At 42.0% G+C, this 12,994-nt stretch overlaps 1 protein-coding gene across 3 annotated transcripts in view; it reads left to right on the top strand.

Moving 5' to 3' along the window:
• LOC140459481 (vesicle-associated membrane protein 8) overlaps positions 1 to 12,994 on the top strand; it is a 41,172-nt gene that overhangs the window by 1,724 nt on the left and 26,454 nt on the right. Inside the window, exon 2 of one of the 3 annotated variants that reach the window (XM_072553847.1) lies at positions 8,403 to 8,524. The exons of the other annotated variants lie outside the window; for them this stretch is intronic. The gene's annotated coding sequence lies outside the window, so the exon portion shown is untranslated. The remainder of the gene's footprint in view (positions 1 to 8,402; positions 8,525 to 12,994) is intronic. 3 annotated transcript variants of the gene reach the window in all.

The raw sequence follows: 12,994 nt of genomic DNA, 5'->3' as shown, positions 1-12,994 counted from the left end.
TGCGTGAAAGAGTTGCCCCTTAGGTCTCTTTTATATCTTTCCCCTCTCACCCTAAACCTATGCCCTCTAGTTCTGGACTCTCCGACCCCAGGGAAAAGACTTTACCTATTTATCCTATCCATGCCCCTCATAATTTTGTAAACCTCTATAAGGTCACCCCTCAGCCTTCAACGCTCCAGGGAAAACAGCCCCAGCCTGTTCAGCCTCTCCCTGTAGCTGAGATCCTCCAACCCTGGCAACATCCTTGTAAATCTTTTCTGAACCCTTTCAAGTTTCACATCATCTTTCTGATAGGAAGGAGACCAGAATTGCACACAATATTCCAACAGTGGCCTAACCAATGTCCTGTACAGCTGCAACATGACCTCCCAACTCATGTACTCAATACTCTGACCAGTAAAGGAAAGCATACCAAACACCTTCTTCACTATCTTATCTACCTGTGACTCCACTTTCAAGGAGCTATGAACCTGCACTCCAAGGCCTCTTTGTTCAGCAACACTCCCTAGGACCTTACCATTAAGTGTATAAGTCCTGCTAAGATTTGCTTTCCCAAAATGCAACACCTCGCATTTATCTGAATTAAACTCTATCTGCCACTTCTCAGCCCATTGGCCCATCTGGTCCAGATCCTGTTGTAATCTGAGGTAACTCTCTTCGCTGTCCACTACACCTCCAATTTTGGTGTCATCTGCAAACTTATTAACTGTACCTCTTATGTTTGCATTCAAATCATTTATGTAAATGACAAAAAGTAGAGGATCCAGCACCGATCCTTGTGGCACTCCACTGGTCACAGGCCTCCAGTCTGAAAAACAACCCTCCACCACCACCCTTTGTCTTCTACCTTTGAGCCAGTTCTGTATCCAAATGGCGAGTTCTCCCTGTATTCCATGAGATCTCACCTTGCTAATCAGTCTCCCATGGGGAACCTTGTCGAACGCCTTACTGAAGTCCATATCGATCCCATCTACTACTCTGCCCTCATCAATCTTCTTTGTTACTTCTTCAAAAAACTCAATCAAGTTTGTGAGACATGATTTCCCACCAAGTCATAGCTGTTAAATTTGATCAGGGTGACATTTCTCAATTATAAACACAAATTATACCGGAAACAGACATATATCGACGTAGAAAACCGTGTCAGTAACATTGACCACAAGGGCAGTTAGTGACATTAATATGTTCACTGTTCTGACCTTTCTTTCCCTATCGTTTACTTCTCTCTTATGTACTTTATTCTGTGTTTCTCATTGTTTCTTTGTAGGTACAGGATTTAAAACAAAAATGGACCTCTTCAGATAAGAAGTGCAGCTCTATTAGAAATACTAATAGATGACTTTAAGTATAACTAGATCTCATAGAATATCTTGGTCTCCAAAGTACCTTAATATTAAGGTATCAGGGGTTTTCCCGACAGTGCAGCCACAGGATGTTTGGCTTGGACTGAGCAGTACAGTGTTCAACACAAAGCCTTTATTGAAGTGAAACTTAAGATGTCTGCCTCTAGGGTGAGTGCCTCATGGTTGTAGTCACATGACAAAAGCAATAAGCAGATTATGACAGACATTTGTGTTTGATTGCATTTTAATCCAAAAGTCCTCTTTTTGTTCCACAAAAAAAGATAGGCATTGTCATGCAGATAGTTTGAGAGAGCCAAGTTCCCAACAATAGTCTTCTTATTCCTTAGCAATTCATTATTTTCACCAGTCTCCGTGATTGCCTGGCATATATAGTCCTTAAATCGTGCTAGTCTCTTAATGACACGTGCACATGTCGTTAGAATTGGGTTCATCGGGATGATGTCCCTTCCGCAGAGAGTGTTATTTGGTTTGCTGCAGTAGACATTGTTGTGTTTCTGCATTTTGGGTTGCTGTGGACTTCAGAGTCTGATGATTGATGTATAGGTGTGTAGGTGCTGCTTCATCTCTTCCCAATCAGCTGCCTGCAGTATAGGAACGGCTTCTCAGCTGAGTCTATGTGCTTGTGGTTGCAACACTATATCTGGTAGTTCACTTTGATCACTTGTGAACTAGTTTACATCAGCTCCACGCTAGTCCCAAGTTATCACTTGGGCTGGCTTTTGTTGAATGTTTGTACACTGACTAGATCTCCAACACTCAATTCTCGCAATGGTTTAACAGTCTTGACAAAATGAGATTTGGCTTGCCGCCATTTTATCGTGCTTTCTCACTCACACCTGTTACTACTTTTGGCTTCCATAGTTTTTGCTTTTGGAAGAGTAGTTTATGTGTGGCATGACATTAGTCTTTGTATTGGACTCCTTTCCAAGCCTTCAGTATGTGTGCTTGTCCATTCAAGAATTGCTTTGTATATATCTGGGCCAGATTCTCTCGATTTATTTATGATTCCTTTAGCAATTTACACTGCCACCTCAAGCCTTTCCATTTGACTCTGGATAAATGTGGGGATGATGTATGGTTTTGAACTTGCCAATTTTTCATGAAGCAACTGAATTCTTCACTTGTGACACATTGGGAATGGAACAGTGTGCAAATTAAACATTCAACACACAGTCATTGAAGTTGACTGGTTCACTACCTATGACTTGAATTTTACTCGACTGTGACAAGATAATCAGTTCCTGGGAGTGTGAAGAGATCTCCTCCCAGCTTCATTTTGTCTGGGCTGTCATCAGCAGCTCTCTAGTTTGCCTAGCTCAAAATTATTTAAAGCACTGAACTACCCAGTGTGGTCCCTTCTTTTGTTGCTCATGTTTGGCCAGTACAGCATATCTCTTGCCTTCCTCAGACTTGATTCAATTCCTTAATGAGCTGAATGGCTGTATTTTAACATCTTTCCTCTCATATCCTTTGGGATAATGACTATTGCCTTTATGCAATAGGCCAGCTCGGGCTGTCAATTCATCGCTGTATGCCCAATGTGCCCTTATAGCAACTGATGTATCCTTGATGCTTTCTGGCCATCCTTTATCTCTACATCATGGAACAGTTGGAAATTTGCATCTTGTTAGTTTTCTTGACTGGAGCAAGGCACTAGTTTGTTGTATTCAGGGTTTCCACTGGGCTGATAACTTCCAGAGCAATACAAGCTGCTGTTTCACCTTGAACTTGGAATATTTCAAATTTTCTTGTAGCATCCTCCACTGTCATCACTCAGATGGCTGCTCCTCAATAACATGTTTCCATTGCTTGTATGTCACATCCAGATGATATCTCTGCAATCAGAGTAACAGTCTTTGCAGACATTTTGGAACAGATGGTAGCAGCTTGAGAAAAATGCTTTGAAGTGATTTGTGGTTGGACTTAACTGTCACATTGTGATGTCTAAGTTGATATTGATGGAAGGTCAGACCCTAGGCCTTGTATTATGCCAATAGATATCCAGGCACAAAGCGCAGAACAATCACTGACCAAGGGCAGCACACAAATACTGCTGAAGACATCATGCAGAAAAGAAGAAAGTATGTTCAGCTTGGGGAAAGCCGTGTTCTCACTGCAAGAAGCTGAATCATTTTGTACATACGTTTATGGCTAAAAAGAAACACAACTAGTCATTAAAGAGGGCCAATGGAGAGATATGGTTGAAGGCTCTGATGAATACACCATACAACAGATTAGTTCAGTCAAGTCAATATGTGAGACATGTTTCTTAACTGTTAGAATAAGGACTATAGAAGCCAAACATCAGGTCAACATAGAAATGTCAGATAGATATTGGCACGTCGTGAAACATCAAGACCTGTGCAAGGTGGTTCAACACAATGATTCATAAATTAAGCCCTTGAAGGAAAGGTTTAGAATATATAATGGCACCGTATTTGTGCCAGGAGGACAGGTTACTCTGCGAGCCCATTGAAATAACACAAATGAGGATCTGGAGTTCCAGATCATTGAGCAAGCAATTATAACTTGTCATAAAAATGTTCTATCTGTTGATTCACAACCTTGACACTTCTGCACAGGTCGGTTGTTCTGCTGAATGTGAGTTTGTCTTCTTTTAGTTGGAATGTTTTTACTTTTTGATCCCTTTTTCCGAGAACACTCAAATTAATTGAACCTTTAATTGTACTGGTTCACAGTTTTCTGCATGTGGTTTTAATGATGCTATGTTTGATCAATACACTCTTTCCACTTTGTTCCCTCCTATTGAAAACATACTGCTCATGCATAACATTCATTTGAGGCTTAAATCATGTCTTCAAAGCTTTTAAAATTTCTGCTGTGTGTTTATTTCTGGTAATCAGAGAGGTTGAAGGGGGAGTAGTACTTTGAAACAATCTCTTCTCATCAGGGATAGAAGTGTAGTGGCTTGTACTTGTTCTGGCTTGACCAACAAATCCTTAATTATGATTCTGCCATTGTTCATAAAAATTCTCAGTTCTGTCTCTTATCCCTGGTGAACAGGAGTTGGTAGGGGAAAAGCTGCCATTTTTGCCCAAGGACTGATCTTCACTTTGTTTTCAAATAGCAGAAATCAAGTAAACCCTGCAGCTTTTTATTTCAGTTCACCATTTCCGACACCATGTTTGGTAGAAACATAGAAGATAGGAGCAGGAGGGGGGCCATTCGGCCCTTCGAAACTGCTCCACCATTCATCACAATTGTGACTGATCGTCCAACTCAGTAACCTAATCCTGTTATCTCCACATAACCTTTGATCTCATTTGTCCCATGTGCTATATCTAGTCGCCTCTTGAATACATTCAATGTTTTGGCATCAACTACTTCCTGTGGTAATGAATTCCTCACCATGCTTTGGGTGAAGAAATGTTTTCTCATCTCTGTCCTAAATGATCCACCCCAAAATCTCAGACTGTGACCCCTAGTTCTGGACACACCCACCATCGGGAACATCCTCCTTGCATCTACCCTGTCTAGTCCTGTTAGAATAATGTAAGTCTCTATGAGATTCCCCCCTCAATCTTCTGAACTCCAGAGAAAATAATCCTAACCGAGTCAATCTCTCCTGACACGTCAGTCCTATCATCCCCGGAATCAGCTTGGTAAACCTTCGCTGTAATCCCTCAAGAGCAAGAGCATCCATCCTCAGAAAAGGAGACCAAAATTGCACACAATATGTACTTAGCAGTATTGTGTTCCACACAAGGTCTTTTTTGAAGTGAAACCTATGATGTCTGCTTACAGAGGGATGTACCTCATGGTAGAGATCATATGACTATGGCATCCTAGCATAGACATTTGAACGTGATTGCAATTCAATCCAAACACAAGAGGACACCATCCTCAGGCAGAAAATATAAACATTTGGCCTCCTGTGTGTTGGTTACACAAATAAAAATGAGCAGTTAATCGGATAAACATATCAAACCGAAACAGGCAAGACATGATCAAACCACCTTGTAAAGAATTCAACCGGAATGCAGAGACATTTGAGGAAGTATTTTAAAAAGGCAGCATTGTCATGAAAAGTTGTTCAAAGTGTGAGAACAGACATATATCTGAATGATGAAAAGATAAATTCAACATAATTGACATCATTGCTTTATTCTTAGCAAACAAGTAAAACAAAAAGGTTTTGGCAACACCTTTTCATTCATACTGGGCAAAAGCTCTCCTTCCTGGAGGAGGTGAGAGAGATAGAGGAATTTCTTCAGCTGGAGTGAATCTGTGGAACTCATTGCCACAGAAGGCTGTGGAGACCAAGTCTCTGATTGTATTTAAGACAAAGATAGAGTCTTGATTAGTAGGGGATCAAGGATTACTGGGAGAAGGCAAGAGAAAGGAGTTGAGAAACATTATTGGCCATGATCAAATGGGGGAGCAGACTAGATGGGCTGAATGGCTGAACTTTGCTCCTATTTCTTACGGTGTTATGACAACAGGAGAAATAATTGGGGAAATTGACTCCTGAGAGATTCTCATCTTCTTCTCACAACCTCACCCATTAAGCTCTGGATGAATAGGTCAATTTGGAAACATTTATTCGACCCATTACTAACTAAAGCCCTTAACTGCTCAATGACCAAATGAGGGCCTCAACTCACCACTTCCCTGATTACTTGCCTTCCCAGCAGGTGAGAAAGGTGGTTAGTTTCCCAATTGGGAAATCTGCCCGCCAGGGTGGATGATGTGCCTCTGTTGTCCCAATCAGCAGGGTGGGGGTGGCAATTGGAGGCAGGGATGAAGGGACAAAGGGATATCTCTGAAAACCACCCTATTACCCATGTTTCTGACCCTCCATCTATCCTCAACGCCAGCCAACAAGACCAAATGATATTGCCACTGGACATCCCAAGGGGTAAGCCTCCACTGACTGGTTTTAGGACCCAGATACATCTGTTGATTCGGGACACCTTGCAATAGGCCAAGTTACTGACGTGTGCTTTGGTTATCAGCTGTTAACAGGCTGGTTGGTATATGATGGCGAATAGGGGTGGTGTGTTAGTTGTCAACTCCCACACTTTGACTGAAAATGGGAACAGTGCTCCTGCACGAAGCCAGTGATTGTCCATCTTTTTTCTTTAAATTATGCCGACAGACAATAACCATCTAGCAACAGGGATTTAGGTGGAAGAAGAAGTAAGTGTGAAATACACAAAGCATTTCCTAATGTTTGGGGTTGAAAATGAGTGGACTCAGAAATTGCTTGTTGACATCCTTGTTCCTTTCTTGCTTTAATTTTGTTTTTAACCCCTGTCTACCGGATCTGCAGTTTTCTGGCCAAGAATGATGATGTCTGACCACTCATTGTAGATCCTCTGTAATTAGTCTGACAGATTAAAAAAAACAGCAACCACTGAGTCCCTTGTGCTTCCTCACCTCTTCTATTAAGAATGGATGACTTTTCTCGATTTGGAGACACCAGTGTTGAACTGGAGTGTACGAAGTTAAAAGTCAGAGAACACCAGGTTGTAGTCCAACGGGTTTATTTGGAAGCACTAGCTTTCTGAGTGCTGCTCCTTCATCAGGTGGTTGTGGAGTGTAAGATTGTAAGACACAGAATTTATAGCATGAGTTTACAGTGTGATGTAACTGAAATTGTATATTGAACAAGACCTGGATTGTTTGTGAAGTCTCTCATCTTTTAGAATGACCATGTTGGTTTCAGTTCTTTCATATATAAATCGCAAAACTCAAGTGAAGTTTAGAATGTATCTTTTAGAAAAAAAGTCCCTGGGATCATACACTGCGTTGGGGTCCCTCATTGGGCATCCAGATCCAACCGCCATGGCCACAATCCTTCCCCATCCACCATGTGTCCAGAGTCCATGACTATGCTTCAGGGGCCCTCCCAGGAATCTCAGCAGTCCCGGGCACTATCAGTCAATCAGATTAGACAGCAGTTTCATTGCATTGACAGGGAGGGGGCAAACTTCAATTAAGTATTCTCTCTGAGGGACAGCCTCTTCTTTTAGAGCCAGCTGGTCTGCCATCAACATTTCTTCCACAGATTGTGATGGGACTGAGCAACCACCAACTCCCACACCATCAAATCCTCTTTGGACAATCCAGCCCCGATCTCTGTTCCTTATTCCAGATCGGAAAATCCTGCTCTCGGTGCCAGTTTAACATATCGTCCAAGAGATGGCAGCACTGACAGTGGCTGCATTTTCACAGATGTGCCTGAAGGTGGCAGTCCACAACAGCTTTCTACACTCAGGTTTGTGGAGTGAAACCTAAAAACTGTCTGACCCAGGGACTAGAGTGCTGGCAAATGAGCCGCACATTTAAGACTTTGTAATTTTGTAATGATGAAGCACCATTAGCTATGGCAGTGAAATTTGTGAATAGACAAAATACAAGTAAGTTTATTTACAAGTGAGGTTTATTTCCAAAGGAGTTTAAATTCATGTATCCATCCAAAACTGCATAAGGGATGAGCAACAAATACCACATTCTGGATTAGTGGTGCTGGAAGAGCACAGCAATTCAGGCAGCATCCAAGTAGCTTCGAAATTGACGTTTCGGGCTTTATTCCTGATGAAGGGCTTTTGCCCGAAACGTCAATTTCGAAGCTACTTGGATGCTGCCTGAACTGCTGTGCTCTTCCAGCACCACTAATCCAGAATTTGGTTTCCAGCATCTGCAGTCATTGTTTTTACCTAACAAATACCACATTGCCCATGACACTCACATCCCATGAAAGAATTAATTTTTAAAAACTATTGATATAGCTGGTTCAGTGAGTTGGCAATGGCAACCTTCAGGATGTTGATAATGAGGAATCCACCAGTCGTAATGACATTGTTGTCAATGGTTAGATTCTTCTTGTTGTAGATGGTCATTCCCTGGCACTTGTATGGCATGAATGTCACTTACCACTTTGCAGCCAAAGCCTGGTGTTGTCTAAGCCTTATGGCATGTTGGCATGGACTGCTTTAGTATCTGAAGAGTTGCAAATTTTGCTAAACATTGTGCAAACATCAGTGAACATCTCCATTTCTAACCTTTTAATAGAAGGAAGGTCATCGATGAAACTGCTGAAGATGATTGGGACAGGACTAAGGAATTCCTTCAGTGATGTCCTGGAACTGAAATGACTGGCCACCAAAAGCCACAACCATTTTTCTTTAAGCTAGGTATGACACCACTCTCCAGTGAATTTTTCCCTTGATTCCCACTGAATTCAGTTCAGCTCGGGCTCGCTGCACAATTGATGCAAAGGCTGTCTTGATATCAACAGTTGGCACTCTCACCAATTTAAGATATAACTCTTACAGCTACATTAGCTGAATGAAACTACATATATCTAAAGCACAACATGGCAAGTTGTTGGACATTGAAGTTTGCCAAGTCAGTGTGGCGTTTCCATCTTCAGTATTTCTTCCAAGTTGTGTTCGACATGGAGGAGTACTGAATCATAGGCTGAGGATGTGCAGTAGGTAGCAATCAACAGGAAGATTTCTTGCCTAGGTTTGATGCCGTGGGACTTCATGGGGTTTAGAGTCAATGTTGAGGACTGCCAGATGTGGAGCTACGGAGGCTGAGGGCTGACCTTACAGATGTTTATAAAGTCATGAGGAGAAACGATGGGGTGAATAGTCAAGGTCTTTTCCCCAGGGTCGGGGAGGATGGTCGAAAACTAAAAGTTATAGGTTTAAGGTGAGAGTGGAAAGATTGAAAAAGGACTTGAGAGATAACTTTTTTAGATTAGATTAGATTAGATTACTTACAGTGTGGAAACAGGCCCTTCGGCCCAACAAGTCCACACCGCCCCGCCGAAGCGTAACCCACCCATACCCCTACATCTACATTTACCCCTTACCTAACACTATGGGCAATTTAGCATGGCCAATTCACCTGGCCTGCACATCTTTGGACTGTGGGAGGAAACCGGAGCACCCGGAGGAAACCCACGCAGACACGGGGAGAACGTGCAAACTCCACACAGTCAGTCGCCTGAGGCGGGAATTGAACCCGGGTCTCAGGCGCTGTGAGGCAGCAGTGCTAACCACTGTGCCACCGTGCCGCCCATGAAAAGGGTGATGTATGTATGGAACAGGTTGCCAGAGGAAGTGGTGGAGGCTGGTACAATTACAGCATTTAATAAGGTATCTGAATAGGTACATGAATAGGAAGGTATTAGTGAGAAATGGGTCAAATGCTAGCTTATGGGACTGGGTCAGATTGAGATGTCTGGTCAGTGCAGATGAATTGGACCAAAGGGTCTGCTTCTGAGCTATATGACTCGCTGACAAATTTGTGCGACTGTAGCGCCAACTCTAGTCGTTCTATCCTGTTGGTTTGACAGGATGTACCAAGGGGTGCTAATGGCGTGTCAGGTACTCGTCTGTAAGTTACTATTCTGTGACCATGACTATCTCACTCTGCTGCTCAGCTAGTCTGCAGGACAGCTCTCCTAAATGTGGCCACAAACCCCCATAGGGTGGTTATGAGAACTGTGCAGAGGCTCAGTGCTTGGGTTATTGCTGAGTAATCTGCCAAGCTTATTCCTTTTGCTCTTTTCTGTAGTTGGTCAGCACAACAAAGCAGTTTGCATTTTGCAGGACAGTTAAGAGTCAACCACATTATTGAGGGTCTGGAGTCACATGTAGGTTGAGCCAGGTAAAGACAGCAGATTTCCATACCAACAGGACTTCAGAAAGTAACTCATTTTAACTTTTCATGTTAATTTAAAATGAACAAGGAGGGTGAAGACCATCTGACTGGTTAGTTTGATGGCCTAGTTTGGCCTTCCAACCAGTTAAATTGATGCTGACAGCCTTCTGTCCTGCTTTCCAAATGTAATGATTACTTATGGCCATCTCCAAGCAGGGGGGTGGTTGGGGAGAAAAGTTCATTTTTCTTGTAGAACACTGACAAGTTGATACATTGTTTGAAATGCTGACTATCAGTTTGATATATTGGCATTTGATATGAAAAGGTTAAAGGCTATTCATTTCACAAGGGCAATAGGATGAAGATCTCCCTGGGTCTAGGGAGGCAACACACCATTTTGATTTCTCACTTTGGCCGTAGAAATGTCTGTCTGTGCCTCTGCCTAGAGAGTGCCCTATCACAATAGATCGCTTGGAACCTGGCATACCCCTCGTTACATTAGAGCCACTCTCGATACCAGAAACTTGGCTGTTTGTGTTACAGTCCCCTGAGGGTCCATCATCCCCTACATTTTCCAAAACAGCATACTTGTTTGAAGTGGGAATAGCTACAGGAGACTACTGCGCTACCTGCCTCCATCTCGTACCTTTCCTGGAGTTAACCCATCTACCTGACCATATGTGCAGCTTTTCTCCTTTCCTATAACTGCCATCCATCACACCCCCTAGCTCCTGTAAATTCCTCCTTGCCTCCAAATGCCACTCCAACCTATCCATGCAATGTGATAGGATATGCAACCAAAGACACTTCTTGCAGACATAATCATCAGTAACATGGAAACTCTCCCTAAACTCCCACATCCGACAGGAAGGGCACATCGCTCTACTAAAGGCCATCTTTGCACCTTAACAATCTACAGAAAATAGCACAGTCTTAGTGCTCTAAAAAACACTGCTCCAGGCTAGCTTAGTACCTATGTTTTATATTTTGTTAAATTTAAATTTAACCAGAATACAGGTCTCAATAAAATGTATAATCAATAAAGAACCCATGCTACTGACTATTGTGAATCTTTTTTAAAAATTACAACAAGGTTACACTGACAAACCTTGCTGCCGTGCTGTGAGCTCCCCTTCACGGGTTCCTCCGCGGTCAGCGTAAATTTCACTGTTTGTTCATTTTTCTTGGACATGCTCCAATGTCCAGAGATATTTGAGCTCAAACAGCAAAGGCAGTAGCTGTGCAGATTCACTGCTGTGTCAGACAGCAGGGTACATTTCTTTCTCATTTGATTCACTGACCATGTGTCCACAGACCTTTGTCTCTCTTCCTCCTTTTTCATGTGCTGTTGTTTTGATCTTCTTTTCTCCATAGTTCCAAACCAATGCAACAGCATATAAAAAAGTAAATACTGCTTCTGAAATTCGAGGAAATCACCTCCAACACCTAAAATACCTCAAGAAAGGAGCGGCTCTTACAGCCACAATGTTTCCCTTCCTCCATCTTGGATTACGCAGAATCTTCTTTGAGACTATGTAGTGATTGGTACAATTGAATGGCTTGCTATGCCATTTCAGAGGGCAATTGAGAATCAACCACATTGCTATGGATCTGGAATCACATGTAAGACAGACCAAGTGAGGATGGCAGATTTCCTTCCCTGAAATGCATTCATGAACCAGATAGGTTTTTCCAACAATCAACAATGGATTCATAGTCATCAGTAGATTCTTAACTCCAGATTTTATTTTTTATTGAATTCACAATTCTACCATTTGCTGTAGCAGGATACGGACCCATGTCACTAGAACATTAGCTGAGTTTCTCGATTAATAAGTTAGCAATAATATCATTGGACCATCGCCTACACCTATTACAGAGATAGTAAGCTGCGAGTGACAAATCCAGCTGCAATGGTGACCTGTAAAAGTATTCTAGAGCATTGAGCTGAAATGCTATCATAAAGTCATCACTATTTAAGCCATGATGAAGACCATTCAGCCCACCGGTTGGTTATCAAACTAGTTCGCACTGAATTGTTTGGTGACATAGTGTGTGCTCCAGGTTTATTTGTGCCGTCAACAATTATTGTCGGTCCCTGTATTAAAAATACCTTTCAGATTGGAAGAAACCCCACCTAACTACTTACATTGTACGATCGGTTTGAATTTTTTTGTAACCTTGGTTCAGGTGGCAGCGAGATAGCAATTGCCAGTGTCGCTCAAATTGAGGCAGTTGGCATTTCTTTGTACTGGTTACAAAAAGTGAGTTTAATATTATTAACAACGCCAACAAATCTCCAGTTCTTAGATATAACAAACCAACAAATCTCCACTAGCACTGGTTACTTGGTGCCGTCCAGGAGATTATGGACGGATGATCAGAAATGAAAGAAAACTGTGACAAAAATTAAAACAGGAAAATACTGTCCTAACAGGAATGTACTTTTGCAGCACTCGGACTGTTACAGGATTAGCATTCCAAACTCAAAAATTCATAATGTGTGCTTTATCTTTATAAAGTGTCTCTATTTCCATTGCATCAGAAATATGAGAGTTGATATAATCAAAATTTCATGACGGTTAGAGAAATACACACTAGATATTTTGTGAGAAAGATCCCTGGCACTATCTATCGCTCTGAACTGCAACACAGGCATTTGAAAACCTCCAAAGCTGACAGAGTGCCTGCAGTATCATGTTCCGATCAGACACATGATTTTTTTGTGAGTTAAGTAAGACTGAAAACTTAAAACTGGCAGGTAATTATCCTTAGTCCACTCTGTTAGAGAGAGGCAAATGTTTATACAGCTTGAGGCATGCTATTCTATCATGTCAAGCATGTTCAAGAGAAGGAGGCAGACTGTGGGATTAAACCAACACTGTTAGCAGCATCCTGCACCGTAGTCTAGCCATTTATCCATCCAACTGAGCTAACAAGTTCAAACAATTACTCAGAAATTTACTTCACTTATTTATCTCATGATTGCA

Source organism: Chiloscyllium punctatum, chromosome 1 (genome assembly GCF_047496795.1).
Source record: "Chiloscyllium punctatum isolate Juve2018m chromosome 1, sChiPun1.3, whole genome shotgun sequence".
In the NCBI taxonomy this organism is placed as follows: Eukaryota; Metazoa; Chordata; class Chondrichthyes; order Orectolobiformes; family Hemiscylliidae; genus Chiloscyllium; species Chiloscyllium punctatum.
Note: the sequence above shows the minus strand (reverse complement) of the source record. Positions and strands in the feature narration are given on the sequence as shown.